Here is a 26,136-nt window from a genome sequence, read left to right as displayed (position 1 = left end):
TTCTCCTAAACCACAGGGGGTTGTTTCCTTGCAGGGCTGATGGAGCCAAGGCTTTGGGATGAGATCAGCAATATTAATGCAGGTCCAACAGATCAATGCAGCCAAGGGCCCCGAGCAGCACTGGAGCAAACGCTGGCTCTCATCTGACAGGCAGCAGTGTCAGTTCCTGCCTGGGCACGGTTCCTGCAATTTGTTTTCATTTGTGTTGAACCACCAGAGTCTTTTGTGCTGCCATTAGCACTTTGGAAGCATTAGGGAGCAAAGTGAGATGGATTCCAATCCATAGATGTTCAAAACCTAACTAATCTTTTGTAGCAGAAAGTGAAACTCTGAGAAGCTTGGAATTCCTCAGTCATTTCTCCAAATTCATTGTAGAAATCATCAAAGCACTGTTTTTCTGCTTTATCTTAGTCTGAAAAAGAGAAGTTACTTCTCCTGACTAGACAGTGTATTTTATATTCCAAATACAACCCAGTGCCTGCTCAAACTGAGCCCTCGTTTATTCTTCAGAATACGTTGTCTACAAAATTACTACAGAAAATTGTATCTGTGGGAGAGCAGAATGCAGCCAGCAAAACTATCATTTGAAGCTTACCAAACAAACATAATTAAATATAATATCTTTTAAATAAACAGTTTTTCTTTGGGGTTAGCAGGGAAGCCCACACAGTTCTCTGTCCTATTTTGCTTTCTGTGCATGCTGTCAAGCTTGGTAAATTTTTTAGCAGCTGTCAAATTAAATTTATTACCAAAGAGGTCTATGTTCTTGTGCAATCCAGAAGGGAAAAGCCCTGCTGACTTGGTTTTGCTTGAGCTTTTGTCTTTACTACACTAAAAGCCTCATGTAGTTAAGATTCATGAACAGCTCTAGTTAAGCAAAATTTTTCATCTGCTAAAGCAGAGGGTGTTTGTGTGTAAAATGTCAGTGTTTATATTTAAAGAACAGTTTCATAATAGCCCACTTCTTAAAAATTCTGCTTTGATCACATAGTCTGCTAAGAATGCAGGTGTTAAACTAAGAATGCAAGTGTTAAACTAATGGAATAGAATTTGAACGCTGGGGTGGGCACAGCACAATTGGAGGTGCTCTGAAACAAGGGAATTTCTGATGATGTTTGGCTGAGGGAGGAAAGCTTCCAGATCCATGTCTGAGGAGTCTGAGGATTTGTCCCCAGTGCAGTGAGATGTCACCCTAAATGTCAACACTGCAAAGAAACCTCTTGAAGAACCATAGAGAATATGGCAAAAAAGGAATAAGATCAAGGGGAAAAAAATTAAGCGTGTTACAATGTGTTTAAATTTATTAAATAGTCCAAATATCCTGATTTTTTTTTTCTTTTTTTTAATAGAAAACATGAACTAAACTTCATTCATGGAGCTGGTTGCTCAGCAGCAGTCTGGACTGGGCATTACCCCCCGCTCTCCCTTCTGCTCCAGAAAAGCTGCACTCCCTTGTTCTGACATGCAACCATCTGGTCCGAGTCTGTGAAGTGAATTCTTTACTGCTCTGCAAGTCTGGGTCACTGGCAGAGCATTCCTGTGTTGTCACTCCTGAGAAACTGCAGTTCAGCGAGTCCTTCTCCACACTTGTGAGGAGCAGTCAGGGCTCTGAGTTATAGTGACAAACAGCAAGAGGTAGGAGGAAACTGGAGAGATTTATTTTCCATTCATTTCTGCAGAAATGTGCACGACTCTGCTCCCAACAACCTTCATTTAGATGAGAGTGTCTGTGCCACTAACAATTTCCACTCAATAAAAGCTTGGGGTTCACCTAAATTAAAGAAAATATGTTCTGAAAAACAATAATAAAACAAGCAAACAACCTACTGACCCCCCAAAAAAACCACCACACATGAAAATGGAGCAATTTGAACTCCTGAGAGTGATGTTTCTTTGATTTTTGGGGAATGTAAAGAGATGCTGGTCAGCTCCTGAGCAGAAGGGATGAGCAGGGGTGAGCACTCAAATGTTTCAGTTTCAGGGCTGTCCTGGACCTGTGCTGGTCTTAACTGGAGTCTTTTATCATTGTGTGATCCCTCTCAAACACCTGGATTCCCTTTCTTAGCATTGTTTACATTTTATTGATCAACTTTAGCTTTTTTCACACGAGACCCCACCCTGAATCAGTGTCCATCTGATGATCATATGAGGATGACCTGAGCTTTGCCACTTTAGCTTTACAGCAAGTTTAATTTAATTCAAAGTCAATAGGATAAATCTGCCTCAAACTGATTTTAGTTTTTCCTCAGCAGGAGGAATAAATAAATTAATTCAACATGAAAAGTTGTATCATTTGCTACCCAGGTCTGCTAATGAGAGTATCATTGTTATCAGTTTTCTTCTATTTACTACATCAGTTCTTTACGAGGACTGGATTATTATGGCTTCAGGTTAAGTTTTATTGTTGATACATTTTGGGGGAAATTATTATTTGCATAATATCCGTATTATCCTTTATTCTTTGCCTGTGTTTTTCAAATTTGCCTTGTCTTGCATAACTGATATTACTGGTGTGAGTGATTGACCTAAATTTGCTGAAAATATCACCTTGGCACACTCTTTGGTATATTTTCTGTGTTTGCAAAACGTTTAATTTTGTTGGGGAATGTAAGAACCGAAAATTGCCCTTTTTTGCAGTCTCTAAAAGAATTCCAGAGTCCTTCAGAAAAATATTGTTGTACAGTTTTACAAAGGTCTCAACAGATTTACGCTGAATATTTTACTTTTTAAAAATTTTTATGCAGTAAGATTGAAATTTGTAAAGACTTCAGTAGTGACCCAACTCCTTTTCTCCTGAAGTCAGCTGAAAACATTGATTGATTTGAGCAGGAGCAGAATGAGCCAAGAGCAGGTAATTATGAAAATCATACCCAAGTGGGAGTAGACCTAGGTTAAATATTGAAAAGTGCCTCTCCCACTGAGGACTGTGAGTGCTATTGATTTTTAGCACGGGTCAGGTTCTCACCTCTAACTCCACATGCCTCCAGCACCGGGTGTGGGGCTGCATTTTGGTGTTTCTTGGGTGGCCTTTCGGGTCAGGAGCCGTGTCCCTGCTCAGTGCTCGGTGTCACAGCCTGACCTGCCCATAAATCAGGTCCCAGTGATGTGGGGACCCTCCCTGGCTGTTATCCACACCCAGGCAGTGGCACTTGCCATGGAAGTGCTGCTCCAGACGAGTGAGGGTGTCAAGGTAATTAGAGTTGCTGCTTTTCACAATGCAGCAATCTGCGAGAGGAAGGCAAAGTACCACATAAAAGCTGATAAAAATACATTTCTGCATCAGCTTGGAGCTACAGCCTCAAATCTTCTAATCTGCCAGGCTGAAACCTGCAATTTGTTCTCATTCAAAATTCCCAGGGAAGTCATGGGCTTATTTCAGTCCTTGATCAACTCCTCCAACGTTGTCATTCTGGTTTCTCATTTCCAAACAGAAATCTCAGCTGCTGGTTCTAATTGTCCTGAAGCCTCTGTACACGGTCTGACTGTTTTAAGGGCTTGGAATCAGGATCTATAACATTCACTTGAGTCTTTTTACATTGGAAGGAGAATGGGAAGGACAAGACATGAATAAGAATCAGCACCATTCTGATTGCAGTTTGGAGGTTTTGTTCATGTAGCTCCCACTGTAAATTTTATCCTCTGTTCCAATTTTGTGGCATTTGACTTCGTTTCTGTAGCGTTCTCTGTGTTATTTTGTTATCTCTATGGTCTCTATATGAAACTTGCAGAACCACTGCTAGTGAGTTTCTCGAAATGTTACTGATTTTGGCTGTGTTCTGACTTCAGCCTTACCTGCCTTTGGTTCCACCTTTGCACCATCAGTGAATTTCATTCCTCTACTTTCTATAATCTGCTTTTGAGTAAATGACACAGGAACTGTGCATGTGTTGGGAGCCCTGATTACCTCGCTGGTATCAAGCTGGCAGCCCTGTGAATTTCAAATTGATTCTATTCCAGGTACCTTTTCCATATCAAACTATGAGAATTTGAGGTGGAAAATGTCTGATTTTTTTTTCTTCCTTTTAAAAGGCTCAGCTCCTCCTTAAGTTAGATGTATATTTGTGCAATATTTTTGCCTCAGGCAGAGTTCTTGTGGACATTAGTTCAATTGCACAATAGTCTTCTAAAGTAAATAAAATATTATCTTCACATATCAAAAAAGTGAGGACAACCAGCTGTGACTTTCTAGGATAATGCTGGAAATCTGTGTGCATCTAGGATTTGAACCTTTCATTCAGATCACATTACTTTCCTTCATTGCAACACCATGTGATCACAGATATCCAGTATATCAACCCAATTAAAGAGAATGGTGAATTATTAGAGCTTGCCATTAGTATCTAAATACATTAGTATTCTAATACATTGAATTCCTGCAAAACTTGTAAGATGTGTTTGTTTTCACTCAAGTTGTATTTTTAGGAGCTGTACAATGTTAGCTTATGGTAATTAACATCAATAAGAATTACCATATTTTTGTTAATTAAATCATGCAAATATGCTTGATGTAGAGGGCTATGGCCCCTCTTCTAGGGATGCCAGGTAAAACATTCCCTAATGCAGCTTGGGAAGAGCTCACAGGCAGGATAAGGTGTGGCTCAGGACTAGGTGGATACAGCCTGTTATAGGTTGAGTTATAATTTTTTCCTTGTGTAGAGTGATGTAAATTGGGATAATTGTGTGAAGTGAAATTGCAGTGGTATTAAACTGCTCTAAAAGGAGTCAGATTTATTTCATGTTTGAAGTTTGGCTGTGAGATTTCCTGAGTGAATTCCTAGCTCCTTAAAGCCAATAGCAAAACCTCCTCTGCCTTCAAATGCAACATCATTTTACCTCGTATCTATTTGCCTGAGAACATCCAAAATGTTTTCAGACATCATCATCATCATAATCACTAAAACATTCTCATAGTGCCAATGGGACCGATTTACTGACTACCTTCAGTGAATAGTATTTTGTCAGTCTGTCATATTATTTAATGCCATAAAAGAATCCTCATTATAGATTCTCTTCTATCTTACAAAACATTGCTATCTGCTTTTTCTCTCAGCACACTTAAACCTCTGTATCCTGTTAAGACTTTAATCACTTCAATACCAAAATATCTTTTTGACAGAATTTTTCCTTCAAGGCCATATTTTTTTTTTCTGTGTATGCTACCACATATATTTGGAAAAACTTCTATTGCCAGTTGAGTAGAAAGGAGCAACTCTATTCTTTAAAACCTTAAATTTACCTTTATTTACTTGATATTCTGCTATTCAATATCCAGGATTTATTGTTCAGCTTTCTGTTTGTTTTATACAGAATAGAGAGTAGGTGTGATCTCTGATAAACCAGGGGCTCTCAGGAGGAGAATGGATGAGGGTTTTAAGGGTGAAGGATCTTCCACTTTGTGGAACTGAGAGTATTTATATGATCATTTTGTTCTTCAGAAACATAGCACTTCTGATTTTGGAATTATGTATGACTCCTTGATTATGGAATTTTGATTAGTCTATTAACTTGAAAAATAATGAACTGAGCTATCATAACATGAGGCAGAGTTCTCAAAATGAAAAAGCTCCATTCCCAGCCTTCCTTGAGAATATTGGGCATCACACCTGCTACCCTGACACACATTTTTCTCACTTTCTCTCACACTTATGGGTAGGGTTCTCATGTTGGAACTTGTTTGCTCACAGTATGTGGTGAGATAAAGCCTTTCAGTGAAGGGGAAATGTTAGATTTATTAATCCTGAGGAGTTCCAACATGTCAGACGCTAAAGGAGAATCAAAAACAAGACTGAGCAGCAAAGAGTAGAAACAGGAAATGGCATGAGGACAGCATTTCATTGTGAGGGCTGATTTGAGCTCCACTCTCCAGAATGTTTTTGTTTGTTTTTGTTTGTTTTTGTTTGTTTTTGTTTGTTTTTGGTTTTTTCCCCTGATTTCTATATTCTTAATAACAATAGTCAAATAGTTTCTGCATCCTGCCACTATTTGCATTCACTTTTGTCCTTGTTAAGTAGGCTGGCCTAGCAGGATAAAACAGGGATGGGATGTGTCCTGGCTCCAAAGCTGATGTTGTATCAAATACTCCAGACATTTCAGCTGCAGGATCGCCATGGAATCAGGTTTGGTTGGAAGGATCTTAAAACTCATCTCATTCCACCCCTGCCATGGCAGGGACACCTTCCACCACCCAGGCTGCTCCAAGCCCTGTCCAGCCTGGTCTTGGACACTTCCAGGAATGGGGAACCCACGATTTATCAGGTCCTTACCACCCTCACTGGGGAGGATTTCTTCCCAGTATCTAATCTGTACCCAGTATTTAATCTGTACCCATCCTCTTTCAGGGCATTTGTGCCACAATGCCTCCATAGTGGCAGAACAATTTTGACAATCCCTAAGAAAATAAAGATGAGACTTTTAAAAGTAGAGTAATTGAAGGTTGATTAGAAATTGCTAGTTCTGGGAATGAGTTTATTTGCAGGGGGTGGATTTGGTCAAATAGCTCATCTTGGAGGAGGACAAGATAAGGGACACAGGCCGGTGTTACCTGTACTGAGGCTGGAAGGGAAAGAGATTTCCTGGGGTTTGTTTGTTTTAAAATGTGAATTTCACAGAGGCATGTCCGTCTCTTTTAGTGGTTTAACTGGTTGTCAGTTCTCAAAACCAGTCACTGCTTGGTTTTTGTCAGGCATAGAGGAAGCTTAGCTGCTCCTCTCAGAAAAAATCAATTCTGTGAGTTGTGTTTAGTGCCAAACCAGCAGAGGCAGGAACTGTGAGCAGACACCAAGTGAGCACCTCACCATCTATTGCCCAGGACCTTGGCTTGTTTTTCCAGAGGTTTTTTTTTTTGCAGCCTGTGGAAAGCTGCATCTCCTGTCAGGATGAGGCATAGGGCAGACTTTGCTCTGCCATTTGTCCTGATAGAACAGCATTTAAAAACCACAGGCTGGTTTTATGTGTGAGACACTGAGCTGGATGGAGCTGCAAAGGAGAAGGATCTGCAGAATGGGAAGCAAGGGGTCCCAGCAGGCATCCCTCTGCTTGCAGGAGCTGAAGCAAGGCTGGCACTGATTCTGGACAAAACCAGCCGTGGGGATTTCATGAATGAGGAGGTGTCACCCCCTCAGATGTACTGTCACTCTAAACCAGGCCAAATGAAAAAGCATGATCTCTTTTGTTTGCTGTACTCTGCAGCTTTGCAATTCTTCACTAGTTCTGCCTTCAGCTCAACTAAAACATAAACTTTGGTTTGGCACAGCAAACCCTTTAACAATCAGAGCCTCTGTATGCACTTTCTGTCTACAAATTAGCATTAATTTCTGGATTCTCTTTAGGAATTCTGGGGGGTTTTGCTTATCAGCTTTGGATCCTTCTTTCCTGAAAGAGCTTTTTTGGGTTTTGCAGCTGAACATATCTGTGCCTCCAGGAACACTGGAGAACTGCTAAAGTGTGGCTGAAAGAAAAGTGTGACATTTTTAACTACTCATTTTTTAAAAGGAAGGAAGGAAGGAAGGAAGGAAGGAAGGAAGGAAGGAAGGAAGGAAGGAAGGAAGGAAGGAAGGAAGGAAGGAAGGAAGGAAGGAAGGAAGGAAGGAAGGAAGGAAGGAAGGAAGGAAGGAAGGAAGGAAGGAAGGAAGGAAGGAAGGAAGGAAGGAAGGAAGGAAGGAAGGAAGGAAGGAAGGAAGGAAGGAAGGAAGGAAGGAAGGAAGGAAGGAAGGAAGGAAGGAAGGAAGGAAGGAAGGAAGGAAGGAAGGAAGGAAGGAATTGTTTAAAAAGACAGATTCTTTTTTGAAAAAATCCTAATTGTTTTGTGAGAGGTGTTTCTGCAATGAAATGATTAATAAAAAGAAAAAAAATCTTCAAAAAAGTAGCTTTGACAATTCCTTGTTACTTCTATGTCAGGAAAATAAATGGTATTTCATTATGTTGTCTCTTTTACTTCCATGTAGTTTTGTTTGGTTTCCTTCTTGCTTTCTTCCCTGCTGTTTTCCTCCAGCTTAGACCCTCAGGTAGTATTTTTTCCATCATAAAAATTGTTTCCTAATAGCAGAAGCTGACATTCATATAGCTCTGCCATAGCATTTGTGTCGTACACAACTCCTGCATTTATTTTTGTGTGTTTAACTTGTGTATAGCTAGGAATAACTGCCTTTGAAGTTTTGTAAATACTAGATGTTAATTTGACTGAAGCATCCTCATCCTCTGGAGGAGATTTGTATTTTCATCATTTTATCTTTTGTGGTTTGGGGGCAAAGCTTGAAGCTCCTGCAAAGATGATTGCTAGGTAGAAAATATGAATTTCTGTCTGTATCCAGTTGGATTATATACATTAAAGCCTGAATATATCCTCTTGAAACAGAAAGATGTGTACCTGCCATCCTAAACTCACTGGGTATCCTAAGAAACAAACCTGAGCAGTGTTAATGGAGCAGTAAAGTAAAATGTTCTTTGTTTCATGCTGTGGGCACACTGGTGTCATAGGTTTTAAAAGGATGCTGCTGAAGGAGATCACAATATTCCAAATTCATTTCTGGAACTGCCCATTCAAACACATTGCTAGAAATCCAGTACAAACAACTAGATATATTAATTTCACTGTTTTCTTTTTTTTTTTTTTTAAACTTATTTGACTTGCTCCAATGCATCATCCCTAATTATAGGGGCTTTAAGCTTTTAAAGGTTGCACACAAAAATATACAGAAGCATCATTAGTGAAATGCTCCATTTTTATGGACTTCTCTGTGGGGTGTGTTCCTTCAGCTGATCACAGAAGCATTCCCAGATGCAGGATGTAACTGTTATATTTAAATCCCCTGCTAATGGATCTCAAATTTTTCTGCAGCACCCATTCACTATTTCCACGTGAGGTCTGAATGCAGGCTTCCCAAAAACACCATATTGTGTTTGATGGCTGCCAAGTTCCCAACGAGAGACACTTCTGTGCCATCCCTACTTTACCACATAAAAATGTTTAATTATATGGAAATATTGCTGGTGGTTCTTCCAGTCCTAATGATGCACATCTGTGGAAGCAGATGATACCTGGGAAAACAGAGCTGCACAGAAAGAGCCCAACTTGCTGTGGGAAGAAAAGAGTTCTCTGAGACTGCAGGGCAGGTTCAGCACTTGCTGCTTCTGCTGGGAGGAACTTTCAGCTTATCTGAAAGCCCAGGGTTAGAAGAAATATTATTTTCAAAGGTTTGGGTTTCTTTTTCTTATAAGTAGAAATACTACTGATCTTTAGACCAGCCCATCTTTCAGAAGGAAGTGGCATTAAAAGAAAACTGAGCAAAATGTGTCATCTATAAAGGCAAAAGAAACCTTAATTTATGAGGGATGTTGCAAGGATATGGTTAAAAAGGAAGCACATGGATGTAGACTGATCTTTTCATGTGTCTTTAGCAAGGAGTTTTGGTGGATTGTTTTTGCTTTGGTTATTTTTTTTTTTTTTACTGGGATCTATATAGTTTTTTATGAGTGGTTTAGAGTTGTTTTTTTTTTTTGCTTAGTGGTTAACTCAGGTATTTCTCATCACTGCATCATTAGGAATTGTTTGTGGTTACATATTTTACTATTCACTGTTTTTAGAGGTTTTTCCCAAACCACAGAGGATTCACAGGACTGAGCTACAGCAATATTGGTGCTGGCAATGCTCCCTTCTCCAAGCACAGCCACTCCACCTTAGAGGCAGGCTCTTAATGCTTTGAAAATTTTATGAGACTCTTCATTTTCTTTACATTCAAAATGTATTTTTAGTCTATTAAAGGAGTTTGAGAACTTCTTAGAGTCAAGATCTGTTCTTCTTATTGAGGTATTTAAACATATCTATAGGCAGCACATCCTAATTCCTGCTTCACATTTCTATGAGTTTTTCTTTGCCTTCTGTGGCACATTACTGAATATCTTAGGGTGCATGGGGAGTTTGTGTGGGGAGTTAATTTGAAATCAATATAAATTCAAATTTTTTGAGGAATTGCTCTTCTCTGATTGCATTTTCTCCTGTTTATCCCCATATGATCTTTTTGTTTATTAGAGATCTCAAGAGGAAAATATAGTTGAAACAAAGAGAAAAGTCTTCAGTCAGTTCTCTCTAAGTTTTCCATTTCCCTTATTGTTGGGAGTTTTTCTTTTCATCACCCACATGACAATTCCTGCTTCTATTGAATTTTCAGGACCCTCTCCTTGCTAAGGGTCAGCTAAATAATCCATGAGGATCAGTCAGCAGACAGCTGCTGTTGATATTTAATTGTTCATAATTTTTCTGTGCAGTATTAGTTTACAGGCAGCATTCACAGTTTTTGTTTGTTCTTTTTAAAAACAACACTGTTCTGCATGGAATTCTTGCTCAAAGGAAAAGTTCTAGCTCTTAATAGAAGTTTTCCTAACCCTTCTTTTCATTTTGCAGTTGTGGAAGCTGATGCTTGAGCAATATAAATCCTGCTTGTGTGAGCAAAAGAATTTTCAATTTCTAAAAACTGCACAAAGAAAATGGCTGAAATAGCTGTGAAGCAAATGAAAATTAGTGTTCCAACCTTTGCTCTGATCTAAAGAGATATTTTAATTGTTTATACCTTTTTAATCTGATTTTGAGACAGAAGGAAGTGAGATTCAAAAAAATACAGAACTATTCTGGCACAATTACTAATTTTTAAAATAAAAGTGCAGGTATTCATGTTGCAGGTGAGCCATGTTTTAAATAGCTTAAAAGGAGCTTCTCAGGTGGCAAAAGCTTCCTATAGCTTTGAGCATTGTCTTGAGTGACAAAAGGGGCATGTTGTGTTCTAATATTGGGCCTTCCACTAGCAGGTAAAAATACAGGCAGAATAACAGCATGAAGTAGGAAAAATGTGTGTTATTCCTATGGGATGTATTGCAGACAACAAGGCTTTGGAAGGTTTACTTCTCACTTTTAAAAATTCTGTCTATTTTGGCCCTCTCTAGAGTTAATAAATATATCAACTAACATCATGGGTATATAAAAAGATGGATGAAGTGGTTTAATTTTTTGGTGTCTGTGGTTAAGATTTAAAAGCATCACTTTGTAATGTAATATTGAAGGAACATAAGATCAGCAGGTGTTTGTGCAACTTGTTTTGGTAAAGAGAGCAGAGCATGCAAACTGCCAGTGGACAACATCCTACTGGGATTAAATCAGAATTCACAGAGACAGAAAACAGAGTGGGCAGAATCCCAGCAGATGATAATGTGGGAGCTATTTGGGCATGGAGGAGACCAAATCATTCACGTTCACCTACTCTTCCACAGGTGATGCAAACACCTTGGGGATTTTATAATGTAATATTTGTAATAACTTCTCTCTGCTGGAACAACCTTTTGAGGGGAACAAATGTAATTCTGCTCACCCTTCACAAACAATGGTCCCATGCAGTTATTGTGGAATGTGGATTTCTGTCCTCTAGGACATGGTTGAGAATTGCTGCCTTTTGCAGGAACTCTGCCTCCAGCCTGGCAGGGTCTGAGTTTTGGGGCCAAAATGCAAATGACTGTGTCCCCTGGAGAAACCTGGAAAGGGGAGAGAATTTCTCTGGTTTATGATACTACAAGAATAATTCATGTCATTTAGAATAACGTTGCAATGTATCTTAATTGTTGAGGGACCCATCTAAAACTCCACGTGAAACATTGCATGTTAACAGCACGGCACTCTTAAATAGATTAAATTTTCACAGAGAAACTTGGAAGTAAGAAAGAGAGTTTTCTCTTAGTTAGTAAAGATCCTGAGTTTTCTTCCTGGAAATATCTGTACAGCTGGGAAAGGTCCCTTGTGACACTGAACATATCTGTGCTTTGTCTGATACTCTTCACGTTGTGGAAAGTTTCTGCAGGTTGGGACTTTTGTCTAAAATTGGCCACCTACCTGGGGAGGAAGAAAAAAAAAAAAAATCTTTCTCTAGTGAAGAACCTTCCTTTTTGTATGAGTTCCATCCTGCACTGAAAACTTCAGAACTTGCTTTAGACTGGCAGGGTTGCAGGGAATAGAAGCCACCCAAAAAGAGACAGAGAGACTGTTCTGATTTAAGTAAAATACATTGTCTGAAAAGTAATTCTGTTATAAAGTGCTCAATGTGTTTTATTGCAACTTTCATTTGATTATTGTTTAAACCTCAGCATATAGGTTTATATATATTTTCTGTCCTAGTTTTCACAGAAGCAGATGGTGTATGTCTGCCAATCGATCTGTCCTGAAGTGGCAGAGTAAAACACTTTTATTACAGCAAAAATAATTCAGAAAATTCCTGAGCTCACTCCTTTGTGTACAAAATTGACTTCTGGTGCAAAGCAGGTTTTATCACTGCTCAAACTGGTATTGATCAAACCATCAAAAATTCTGTTATGGATTCAGCAGCCCTTCTGGAAACACCTACAAGAATAAGGTTTTCTGTTTAAATTCTAAAATCAATTTTTCAATCCGTGAAATATAATTTTTAAACAAATTTTAAATTTGATTACTGTTCTTGATCTTCTGTAAGAGAAAATGTTAACTTGAAGTAATGCTGTCTCTTTTTTTCCCCATTTCCTCTTCTGAAAATAATTAATTTCAATTATAGTCATCTTTTTTTTAATAAATCCAAGTAAATTTGAATTTTGGGATTAAAAATACTGTTTAAAACTCCAGTTATAAAGGAAATTTTGAAGAGTAAATTAAGGGTATGTTAAACTTAGAACTTTTAGTAAAATACTCTATAAAAAATCTAAACAGAAACAAATGTCAGGATACTGTATGTTTAGAAATGTAATATAACAACTAAAAGAAAACTCTAACCATCCCAAAAATGTCATAGCTGCAGAAAATGAAATTATTTTAATCTACCTTCAGGTCACAGAAAGAAAACACTGTATTACCATTCTGGGAAATAATTTTTTTCCCCACTCCTCCTAATGACTTTCTATGTGCACAGCTAGATAACTCCCCCAGGACTTGCATTTCCATTATCCAGATAAATTCATTATCTAGGAGTACTGAACACCATAGACAGTTTGGGCTCTAAATGTGTTCACTCATTTGGAAAACTGCACTTTGGCCTTTTGCCTTCTTAAGCCAGGAAGAGGAACCTCTTTCAGACTGAAGTGTCCCAGCAATAAATAGCTTTTGTACTCTGCTCTTTTATGTTTCTCCACCTTTATCGTTTCCAAGGCTTTTCAGTCCATCAAATGCATAAATGTAGTGATAGAAACACGTTGGCATTAAAAAAAAAACCCAACAGAAACCTGAAACTGGATCAATTTTACCCTCAAAACCAGCAGCTCCCCCTTGGTCCTGCTGGAGCATCAGGAGCCGATTTGCAGAATAACCCTTGGGTGGAAACTTTGATTCCCAAAACAGATCCAGACTGAACACGTGGCCCAGATCAGGAAATGGTTTTTTGTAAGAAGTTTTACTGATGTCAGGGGAGCTGTCCTTCTCTGTTCATCATCAATTAGTCTCACAAGCAAGCATGAAATAAAGGAAATGAGGAAAAAGTAATGTACAGATGTATATCCTGCCTGGAACTCCCTGCAGCAGCTGATGTTTTCTACTACAATGGGAATGATAAAAGTAAAGCTCTGGCTTTTTTGGAATGAGAAATATCAGCACTGATGAGTATCTTGTGGTTTTAGTAGAGATTTGGAGAGCTTTTAGGCTTGAATATCTGAGGTAAGCTCCAGCAAGGCTGATTTCCAACAGGAAAAGTGGGTCTGGGAAGAAGGGAGGTATTAATTACACTTAAAACCTCTGGAGAACAATTCTTCAAATCTAGATATAGCAATGTAAGAAGAGTGAGCTGAACATTTACTATTTATTTACTATTTGATTTATTTACTATTTACTATTCATCAGGTTGTAAGGTTGAATTTTATTAAATTAATGTCATCGGGCAACTTGAAAAAGCAGCAATCTGAACACATTTGGAGCATTGTGGTTAGGATTATTTTTTAATGGCACAGGGATATCAACGATGTTATCTTGAAGCAGTGTAGGTTCACAGTGCTGCTGTTGGTACAATCTAACCTGTGCCTCTGCTCTGGTAACCCTTAAGGTACTGGGAACTAATGATTTTGTTCACATAACTTTGAAATATTTCGGTAATTTCATCATTAAAGTATGTGATCCTTGTGATATTTATTGAGTGTAAATAAGTCTGTGTAAGTAAAAAGGCACCTGGATGAGTGAGTGGCTATTTTGTGATTTTTTTTCAAACAATTTCTCTGATTTTCTGCAATTGCTGCTACTCTTACTTAGCTACAAGGCAGGTGGGGTAGAAATTGGCAGGCACACATTGTGTCTTAATTGTGGAGTTGAAATGTGAATCTGTATGTCCCCAAAACTGAGGGAACCAAAAATACAGATGGTTTTAAAAGGCCCATTAATGACTGGTGTGTGAAGGGAACACTGGACCTTTCCGGTGGCCACATGGCAGCACCAATTACACCAAATTTGCTTCAGAAAGTGGAGACCCTCTGCCATGGACCTGTGCTGTGTTCAGAAAAGGCTGAGTCACAGTGGTAAATCCTGAGCTCCTGAGTACATTAAAAAAGAAAAAAAATCTTCTTTGGTTTGGTAAAATTTTATTATTCAAGAGCTGTAGATAATTACTGTGTAAATATTGCCATGAATTAACCAGTGCAATTTCAGCACTTGATTAATGGAGTGAGTAAGCTGCTGGGATGTGTTAATGTTCACAGATGTAGTAGACCTTAAAACAGGAAATCAAATATATATTATCCAGATGAAATTAGAGGGAGAAATTCACTTAAGAGAATTGTGTAAAAGCAGCAGGGAGCTCGTGTAGCCTGCATGAGAATTCCCTTTTATCCCTCACAGGAGATGTAGACACCCAGCTTTTCATATGTTAAAGGAATAAGAAAAGAATTCTGCTGGAGACTGCCAGATGGAGATCTGCCCCAGAATTTGAGTTCAAGGAAAAAGTAATTGATCTAAAAACAAACATGTTTATTGTTCAGGGGGAAATATCTGTGGTTAAGGCAGCAGGCACAGCTTCCACCCTTGTGTTAAACTCGGTGCTAAAGTCATGAGCAAAGAGCCCAGGGTGGATCACTGGGTGTGTCAGCAGGGAGTTGTGACACTGAATTTATATCCCAGAGACCTGGAATCAGCTCTCCTGCCCATCTCTGTCTCTTTTTCCAGACAGGTCTGGAAACTCCAGGTTTAGTAAGGGAAAAGAGTAAATGTTTGTCGAGGGGAACAAATGTGTTCTGTGTTTATTTTCCGTATTAAATTGAATTTGCTGAAGATTTAATAGAGCAAATCATCACCTGGCAGTTTAATATTGCATTAATATCAGTCATGCAGAGTGGGGGCCCTGCTTAGTGACAAGGTTCCTGTTTGCCTGTGCTTGAAAATTGAGATTTAGTTTTACTCTGTGCTTTGCTACCTGAGCTCTTGTGCTTTGGTAATCACCTCCTCATTTGGATTGTTATTAAAATAAGATGTTTGATGTAGGCTGTGACTGACAAGTGGAAGAAGAAGGTTAGGCTGGTGCTGCATTTGTTCCTAAACTCTGAGTTCTCTGAAATGATTTTACTTTATAGTGTTTTGCTGCAAATTTCCTTTAGCTCTCTATTTCTGAGGAGAGACACACTTTCCCAAGTTAAATCATCCCTAGTTATAACTGTCATAGTGCACAGGCTTTTTTCCCTTTGATTCAATAGTGAAAGTATAATTATGATCCTGATCCCAATTATAACCTCAGATGACATGGCGGAAGTAATAAAAAAAAAAAAGTAAAACTAATAAATTATTTATCAGAAAAGGAATTCAATTGCAAGTTCTTTGGTGGAATGGTATTACAAAGACAGAGAGGAAAACTATGACTAATGTAGGAAATGATGTAAAATGAGAAGTCCTATAATTTTTATTTGCATTTGGTTTCAGATGGAGAATTTATCATGAATTACAGCTGGATCACAGTGTTTGTGGAAGTCAGGAGCAGTGCTAAAAGCAGAAGGACACTTCTGTCTGTAAGGATAATGCAGTGAGGGTGTTGGCAAATGCTGCAGAGGAAGGTTTAAAAAAAAAAAAAAAGAACAAATGGAATCTTCAGGTTGACAAATGGCTCCTTCCTGCTGAGGAGGAAGGAGAGCTCCAAAAGTGAGCAGGAGCCTCACATTTCTCACATTCTGAGAAGCAAATTCAGGATGATGTAGCTGTGGTGAAATGTGCAGGTGTTGTCTCTGCCTTATTAGATGGAAAATTATTTTACTTCTTTTTCTGAGTCTTCTTGCACTCCTTCTCACTTGGTCCCACTTCACTTTCTTCTGTTATGAAACTGCATGCAGAGGAAACAATTCTGAGAATTGTTTCCTCCAAATGAGAATTCCCTGCATCGCTGGGTATTTTCATAGCAGTTGAATCATCTAATGTGTCGTGGGTGATCTTTTCCAGCACTTTGGACTGAAGGCTTTTGGTACTGTGGGACTCATTATTTCTCCTTCCAGGAATCCCAGATGTGTGTTTGGAGCAGCATCTGTTTAAGGTGTAATGATTGTTGCATTCCTGAGGCTTGTCAGTTGTTTTTGTGATGCAAAGTCTCAGTGCTGGGGCATATCACAGAACAAGCATGAGGCCTCATTGCAGGGAGGCTGTTGAATGTTACGAGTTTCAATCAATACTTTTAAAGATTGTGCTCTATATTTGATCTATTTATTGCCATCTCTAGCAATAAAATTACCTATTGTCCCACAGAATTGGTCACCCAAGAAAGGAGAAGGGTGTTCCAGGGTCATGAAATATTAATTCATTTCATTTTCAGAGCTGTGTTTTTATGGTCAGCTTCCTTGTTCATCAAAAGGTTCAAATGCAATGAGACCTGTAACTTTTGTTTTTCCTACAGTGCTCTTTTGTTCATTGAATTCTTATACATAGACATTTAGAAACACCTGGATACAAATAATTATATTTTTACACATATTTAGTGCCTGTATGTGAATATTATTTATTTGTTGTGTTCTTAAAAGTCCCTATGCAAAAAAAAATTACTTTCATGCAGGTTACAGCCTTAAATAATCTTGAAATTCCCACTAATTTAATAGGGTGTTAACTTCTTAAAGGTTTTAAAAAGCGTTGAGTCGTAAAGTAATTTGGAAATCAATAATTAAGCAGTTTGACAACAAAACTCCTGAAAGAACTTTCCCCTTTAGCCTTTATTAAAATTAAAATCTCAGGTGCTTTGGAGCTGCTGTTTAATTAGGCTCAGCTTCAGGTCTGTACATTTACAAGCAAACTGTACAGCAGCAGCTTCTGCCCTGAGGAAGGGAAGTGTCAGCGATTTTGGATTCCATCCTGCTAAGCTTCAAACAGTGTGAAAACTGAGATATTCACTACACTTGAAATGTGATAATAGTGGATTATTCCTGCACTTAGTTCGAGCAAATTCTTCAGTGCACAGTTCTTGTAGGATTTTGTCAAGATCAAACCTTTAGCATATTAGGGTATTAATAATCAGTAGCAAAAGGATTATCAGGAAATAAGTGTTTAGCTGCAAATTCTTCTGTTAACATTTCAGTCTTCTCAAAGCTTTCTAAGCAAATCCAACAAAAACAAATAAGCCATCAAAACCAGAGGAAATCATGCTCTGTTTAGCCAGTTTCTCTGTTCTTACACTGGATTACCAGAAAGTGATGATCTTTATTGTGTTCAGTTACCTGTGCTCCATTGGAAAGCCCTGAGAAGTAAAAGGAATTCTTCAGTGTTGGAGTGCAGCCCCAGGGCTGAGCTCCTCACTCGGGGCTGCAGTCATATAGGAAAAAAAAAACTTGATTGAAATACAGAAAAGCAAAAAATAAACCCCAAAGCCTCAGGAGGACTCAGAGTAAATTGCAATTTTTATTATCAACATGTTAATGAAGGCAGTGAAGTAACAAACAATTGTTTCCAAGGCTGATTTAAAGTACTAAACTTGAATTTCTGAAATATCAGTTAATAGCAAGGAGTGAATGTCCTTTAAAAAGTGCCCATACAGGTCTATTAATACTTTATTTCTGAGTTATATTTTGGTTATATTCTAACCCAAACTCCACAGAAATCAGATTCCAGGTCTGCCCCAGGAATGTTGTATAATCCATATCTGAGAGGAGGGGGGGGAAGGAGGAAGAACAATCTGAACTATTTATTTACAGATAATGAGTATAATTTATTTTCTTTATAGACAGTTTAAACTCCCATTAAACTTTAGTCCTTTCTCTGAGGTCTGGATTACTGTGCACTTACAGGCAGCTGTGCCACAAAGAAGGAAATCTTATTTCTATGGAAATGAAAACCAGATCATCTATCCAGGATTAAAGCAGAGACATGGTTTTGTTTCAAAGACTGTTACAGGAAATTGTCCTTATTTAAAGCTGTATTCCCCACCTTTTCTGTTAATTGCATTTTTGGGTGACAACACCATGAAAAGGAATTGCATTTGGAAAAAAGATAGCTAGAATATATTTGATCCTCTATCAGTATATACACCCTGGTAATAAAAATTAATCCCTGCGTTTCACTTCTCCCTTTGATTTCTACTTTGTAGTTTTTTGTCCATGATTCCAAGTTTCTTTTTGTTCTCTCAGTAAAATAATTTGAAAGAATGAAAGTATGATACTTCTACTCATTTTGAAATTATTCCATGAAAGTTTATTTTCAGTCTGACATGAAGCTGGGAGGCAGCTGAGAGATGAAAGAGCCAATTAACTAATGTGTTTCCACTAAAATTTAGGTTTGATTGAGAAGAAGAATGAAAGTTCAAACTTCCAAAAATACAGAAAGTGCCTTTTCTTGCTGCTCTTACAGTACAGGGACAAAGAGGAATTGTTGGAGTTTTGTTTTTTTTATTCCAGACCTTTATTTTAAAAATATTACCTCCTTTAAAAAAAAAAAAATTGCTTTTTCCCAAGCCTCTACCTCACTCTAAAGATCACCAGCGAATTCTAAAGCTCCTGTGTGTGATTTTCTTTGGAAGCACTGCTGCTGGAATACCCAGTCACCAGGCAATGGTTGTCTTACATTAATAAAAGAGGCTGTTTATTAAAAGAATATTTCTGGTGGCCACATTAGTGAGCCTGAGGCAAAGCTGGGGCATGGCAGGGGTTGGGAAATCTGTTACAGTGAGGCTCGAGAAGTTGCAGGCACTGTTCTGGTGCTTCAGGTTACAAATGAATAAAAAAGGCAGGAAAAAACAGTTCCCTGGTTATCAGTGGGATGTCTTACTCAAAATAAACTTTTCTTCTAAAAGCTGCAGTCTATTCTGAAAAAACAATGAATAGATACAGACTTCAGACGTGTGGGGGAATCCTGTGTCACAAAGTGTGCAGTTTTCAGGAGGGGTAGAGCTGACATGACAGACATTTCAGTTAAACACTGAAGATTTCTGGACAGGTGAACAGGTAGAGCCTGGCTCCTGGCACCTGCCCCTGGAATAGAGTCTGAGGCTGAAATTCAAGGTCCTGATGTTGAACAGCTCAGCACTGTTCTCCCTGCTCAACTTCCCAGTGCTGCAGACTGAGCAATTGGCAGTGATGCCCAGAGCCAGCTTCCCTTTTTGACAAGATTTAGATAAAAACTGGTTTCTCCTTTATGATCTGTTTGTAGCACCTTTCAGAGACTAAATTTTTATCAAGATTTATTAATGCTATCTCGAACAGAAGCAGTTCTTTGGTTGCAAAACCTCCTTCTTATCTTTAGACAGCTGCTGAGGATTCAGTAAATACATGTGCTAGGTCATGCTCATGTTTAGTGGGAGCGTTCCTAGAAGTTTGAAAACAAGTTTTGTGTTCCCTTGCTGGTGAAATACATTTACAAAAGTGTCCTTGAGCTGAGCTGGTTTTGAATGTTGACCTTATAAAACAGTTTTCCATCTCAAACTACTTTTCTCTGGTGGGAAAGTGGTGTAAAAAGCTTATAGGGCATAGGGAATATTAAAATAATGAAAATGTGGGGTTTTATTTGAAATATTTTTGCTATGGAATGATTCCTGATCAGCTTTATCCCTGAGTATGACTTTTTTTCATAAAAAATGTATTGCCGCATTTCATTGGTCTTGTTGAATCAATTACATGAATTTTTTTTTAAAAATGTTGATTGGGTGGAAAAAATCCAGTAAGAAAATTGGCTTACTCTTTTGTTAGGGATAAAAATGAATTGTATAAATTGTATCCAAAGTGGTGAGAACTTCAGGAATATTTCAGTTTGGATCCCTAGTTTTTCCTTTCCAAAACAAGCAGGTGTGAAACCTCTCCACTGATGTTGCCTGAACATCATGGACTTAAATTTGGATCAGTGCTGGTTTGCAAATAGAGGTTTCTTATATAATTACTGGGTGACTATCTTCTTTCTCATTTCTGCTGTTAGAAAAAGCACAGTTATATTGTACATATGTGTCTTTCTACATTCTAGCACGTAAACTGTAGGCTGTGATAAAATAACTGAGTTTTTTACCAGGAGTATCAACCATTTTTAACTTCTACAAATGTAATGTAAGTGCTGAGTTTTCCTTTTAAGCCAGGCTATGCCTGAGGTGTTGCTTCCCGTGTTTCTGAGCAGGGCAACTCCAAATCTCTTGACTCACAATTAAAGGGTGATCAAGAGAAAGCATTGTGTCATCCTGCAGCTGCTTGATCACCAAATAATGTCCATCTTCAGAGAAACTGCCTTTCAAAACTAAAATTGAAATTTGGGCTGAGTCTTTCTCTTCTTCCACCATTTCTCTGGTTTCTGGTTTAGACCCAGTGGAACCTTTTTTTTTTTTCCTCTGTGATGTTTTTGCTTCATCTGGAATTTTGAGGTGAAACTCTGCTGTTTTATTGTACAAGAGGAGTTCTGGGGTTTGCCTTTCACCCATTTTTGGTGTCAGTTGTGTGTCCACCATCAGCACCCCATGGTGTTTCCCCCACCCCTGCTTTTCCTCACATTCCCCATCTCTGCTCTTCATAAAAGCTCCTGGTTCTGTTCCTAAGCCTCCCATTTCTGTATCTCTTGTTTCTCAACAGCTTTGTCCTTGGAGCAGTTTATCACCTCCCCTAGCCTGTTGAGAGTAGTATTAAATTAAAATTAAATATTAATATTGTTTAATTCATAGTTATATGTACAGTCTGTGAGGCTCACAGTATTTTTTAGGTTACTAGCTTTCAAATGAGCCCACATATATTTGCTTTTATGGTCTTGATATGAAACACGTATTTAAGGTCACATTGAAAAAAACCCAAAACTGTTGGATCTTTTAAATTCTATCCAAAAAAGTTCAGAAGAGATTACAGATACATGCTACAGATTTTCTGAGTTATTGATTTAGAAACTGAACTTGCTAGTAAAGTAGCAAGGAGTAAGATCAGTATTTGCAAAAGAAGGAAGCCTCTAAATTTAATTTTTCTCTTGATGGCACTTAAAAAAACTTTGAAAAAAACAATTTCTGAGCCAAAGTACTGATTCAAACTGTGACCTCAGCAGCTTTGGGTTGCATCCTCCCCCAGCAAAAATATTTGACGAATTTCCACTGCCTGCAAGTTTTTCTTTGAATTCAGCTAGAGCCTCTCTGACAGTGAGCTATGGGTGAAGTTCTCAGCTTAAACTCATCTAAATTACAGCTGCTCTGTTCATGCCTTGAGTCACAATCTCAGCGTGCTCAGTTCTGCCCCTGCTGCCTTCTGGCACTGCTGAGCATGTGGTGAGCTGGTCCAGGGAGCTGATTGAGACAAAAAATATAACCCTACAAAGGGGAGAGGACAGAGTTTAACCCAGTCAGACCCTGAGCATTATTCACACTGTGCTGGTGGGAATCTGTGACCCAGAGAGAAGGGGAACCAGGCTTGCATGGAATTAAGCTGATTTGGAACAGCATCCTAAAATGGGAGATGTGGAAGAATAAGGATTCACTTACTGATAAATGATATCTCAGAGAATCCCAACTTGCACTGGCCTTTCCTGCCACATCATTTTGTGACCAGTTGCCCACAGTGGTGTTGCTGTAGCCATCACAAGGCAGCTCCACATGAGATCCCTCCAGCTGTATTCAAAGCTTAACTCTGTGATGCTACAGGCTAAATGTAGGAAAAAAAAAAAAAGCTGATTTTACTGCTATTTCCCCTCTGTCTCTGCTCCACTGAATCACAGCCTGGGACAGTAGGAAGAGCCTTTCTGGCAGAGCAAAGCTGAGTCTGGGGTGATTTACCCTGCTTATGGGTGCTCTGACCTCCCAACCCACTTATCCCGTTTACTTCTGCAATGACCAATTTAATCAGGCACACGTACAACACGGGGATGGGTGTGTGAATATCTATATATATGAGAGAGGGAACTTCAGATGTTTTATCTTTCATTAGCTAATAACAGCAGTAATGACCTCAGCAGTACAGGATGTCTTCTGCAAAATTAATAACCACATGAGGGTTAATGGCCCAAGGCGATGAACTCTCTCAGACAATCATTAATCTACCTTGATGATTATCGCTTCATTACTGAACACTGAAACCTCCTTTGTGTGCCAGTAAATGCTTGATTTCAGCCCTCCCACTGATGTGCACAATCTTTCCTTTCTTCTGGGCAGGAAGGAGAGCAGGAGAAAGCTCTGAGGTGCAAATAAATGTAACGATTGTGAGAGGTACAAAACTCATTTAAATATGAGTTCGGAGAATATGTTTCCCCAATGATTGTGTGTTTTCTACCTATATATTAAATAGAGCTTTAAGGGTATTTTTTTGTTTATATTTTTAAGTAGTTGTAGTCTGGGAAACGCTACCATAGCTTATAAAGTAAAGACTCTCTGAGGTGGTTTTTTATGTAGACTGTTTAATTGCTTGGGCTGTGTATTTACATAGTGCCCGTTAGTGCAGTGTCCTTGTTTTCCTTCCCAGGAATAATAAAGTCCTGCAGCTGAAAATGTTTCCCATTCATTGCTGCTATTGATCTGAATTGAGACCTGCAGATTGAGTGTGGAGAAAAGGGAGCTGAGACATCCAGAACAAAACTGCATCAGGATATTTACCACAACCAGCCCATCAACAGACTGAATTTTTTATGGCATCTTATTCATGTCTGTCTGGAACAGTCTGGGTTTTTGGATCAAGGCCAGTATCTCCAGAAGAAAAGGGCTCTGAAAGCATATCATCTTGCTGGCTGTGGAATATAGGTACTTACACAATCCCACGTCCAGTCTTTTTTCTTCCTTGTCAGCCTATGACAGCTGTGCACATTAACCTTCACAACCCCCCCTTTTTTTTTTTCTGCCTTATCATCTGTGCTCTCAACTTTAGTATTAGTTGCACAGTGATTAATATAGAGAGGGTGCTGCATAGCCAGTTCAAATTCGGATAGGTAATTAGGACCTCTAGCCACCAGCTCCAAGTTAGGAACAGTTTCCATTCATTTGAATTTTGCAGCAGCACATAGACCTGGAATATAATTTTGCAGTTTCTTTGCCTTACTGAGTTACAAAACATAAACTGTTTACTCTTTTCTTGCTTTGTGTTCTGTTGTTTTTATTGAATGTGGGAGGTGTAGCTGAGAATTATTTATGTAAAGAAAGTGCAGTCATCAAGCATGATGATTGGAGGTGGTTTATTAGGGATGGGAGAGCTCTGTGAGACTCCCCAGGAGCAGTCTGATACTGCACGAAGGCAGCCTGCCAATATTAGGGGAGCTGAACAAAACAATGATGTGCCTGAGTCTCAGACATAAACTGGGGATTGGAAAGTGACAATTGGGAAAATTCATGACTTCAGCTTGTAAAGTGTCTTTCCTGTACTCTCTGATAGATGGAGTTAATGGGAAACTTCTGAGTAAGTCCTCATCCACACAGTACCCAAACTGTAAAAGGGATTTCCAAATAATAACCAGGAAAAACGAAGTGTACCAGGAGCTGTAGTGATGACACCAGTAATTATTCCTTTCAGCACATGGCCGTGTAGTTTTGGCAGGCCTGGTGGTCCTTGTTTTTCATGGAGATGGATCCATGCAGGTAGCCTGGAGCTCCCATCTCACTCCTCTGCCTTCCATAGGATCTGTGGGTGCTCAGATGTGATGGGAGATTCTCCAGTGAACACTCTCCACGTGTTTGGCAGTCCCAGAACCCCATTCCATTGTACAACTAATTTACAGCCAGGGAAATGATAAACAAGATGGTGACTGAATGTAATTCATGGCCCATGAAATGATAGAGCTGTCAAACAATGGCTGCAGCTCAATTGGTTTCTGAGTTTGGTGAATTTTTGTTCTTATCATTTTTGAACAGACCAAGCCTGGGCTTTTTTCTGGTCTACTGAGTTTTTTAATTGTTCACAGCTGAAAATTTATTTTTCAAGTACAAGATCACCAACCTTGAGTCTGAGAACCTGGTTGTAGCCAGCTGTAATTAACAACAGAACTGATGGGAAATTCTGCCTGTTGGTTCTGAAAGAACCTCAGGTGAATGAAAAAAGAGATTTTGTCTACTGATCAATGAAGAAGAGAACTTCAATTCTCTGACAAACAGCCAGGATGCTACAGTAGTAAATACATTAAAAAGCTTCCAAACTTGTGAGAAAAAGTTAGGAACACTTCTGGGTTAATTGCATTGACTGCAGAGGGAACTGCAGAAAAAGTTTTTCTTGTGCACTTGTGGTCCCAGAGACAGAAATTGTGTGTTCAATAGATGAGTGAATTATTCTGATTAAACTGATCCCTACAACTACTGTCACTGTCTGTGCTCTCTGTGTCAGCATAAAAAAGAAGGGAAACTTAGGAGAAGAGATAAAAGGAAAAATACTAGACTTGAAAGGAAACTGAGGCTTTGATAATGTGGAAATTCTTCTCTACCTCTGGTGGATTTACCCCTTAAGATCTTACCCATGCAAGGCTGGGCATCAGTGCCTTGTATGAGTATAGGGCAGTGCATTAATGATTTGCTTTCTGCTTTAGTACTGCTTCTTACAGCAAATCTGTCATCATGTTTAAGTACTCTGGATGTATGTCAAGTTTTGAAGGCTGTCTTTGATTTTGAAAACAGCTTCTGTGTTGCAGTGAGTGCAAGCTGCAGTGCATGTCCCAAAGCTGGAATTGATGAGAGTTCTACCAATTACCTGGAGCACAATGTGAATGAACAAGGATATCTGTGTCTCAATAGGAATAAAACATTGGAAAATTACTGTCTTGGCAAGATTACCTTTGTTTTGCTCTTCATCAGGCTACATCAATAAGTTTAACTTTCTGAAAGGAATTTTAAACGACAAAACCTTGTTTAAGTATCCCTGCCCTAGTGGTAAGGTTTTGCATTTCCTTTCCTTCTAAGACAAAAAAAAAAAAAAATCTGATTTGATGATTGCTTGTGGATGTTTTAGTGCTTTCAGCCTCTGGTGCAGACTGGGATTTCTCACCACATTGCCCCTCAGTGCATTGGCACCTGCTGTCCATCCATGCCAGGGGAACTCTTCCTCAGGGGGCAGAAAGTTCATCTTGTTTCTATCAGCAGCTCCTCTGAAGTTACTCTTGCATGTCAATAATGTGAGGCTGCTTTAACTTCAGGCTAATTGTCAGAGATAGTTCCATATGTCACATGTCAGGGGAGGAAATAAGAACATTTGTCACCTGTTCACAGAAGCTTGTGGCAGTGCCCCACACATTATTTCTCTGGTTCACCTGGTGCTTAACTCATTAATACTGTGTTGAATCAATTTGGGCTGCCATGCCTGCAAAAGTATCACAAACTAAATCAAGATTTCAACAAAAGTATTGATCACCACCTTATTTTTAATACTTGTTTTTATGTTCATGTCTGAGTATAACCCTCTCCAATTAAACTCTTGTAGGCTTCCATCTCTACCAGTTGTGCTCCAGATGCATTTAACTATCTTGAGACTAATTTTTTATGGTGCTGGACTCTGGTTTGTTCATTTGGCTTGAGCTGTTCTCTGCTCCCTGGAAATTTTCTGCCTTTTTCCTGAGCCCTGTCCATGAGATGAGCAGCACCAGTGCACAGGAGGGCAGTGACTGGATGTGTCTATAAATGCCATTATCACTGCAGAATTAACAGGGTGAAACTTTTTTTGGTTGGGTTTTTTTTTGTGTTTTCTTTTGTTTGTTTGTTTGTTTGTTTGTCTTGTGTTTAGGGATTTTTTTTTTTTTAAGAATATGTAGGTATGTGTTTACAGGTCAGTTCAGTGTTTAGGCTCAATGAC

The sequence above is a fragment of the Sturnus vulgaris genome, chromosome 20 (assembly GCF_052056855.1).
Source record: "Sturnus vulgaris isolate bStuVul1 chromosome 20, bStuVul1.hap1, whole genome shotgun sequence".
Taxonomy (NCBI): Eukaryota; Metazoa; Chordata; class Aves; order Passeriformes; family Sturnidae; genus Sturnus; species Sturnus vulgaris.
This window is presented reverse-complemented; position numbering follows the sequence as displayed.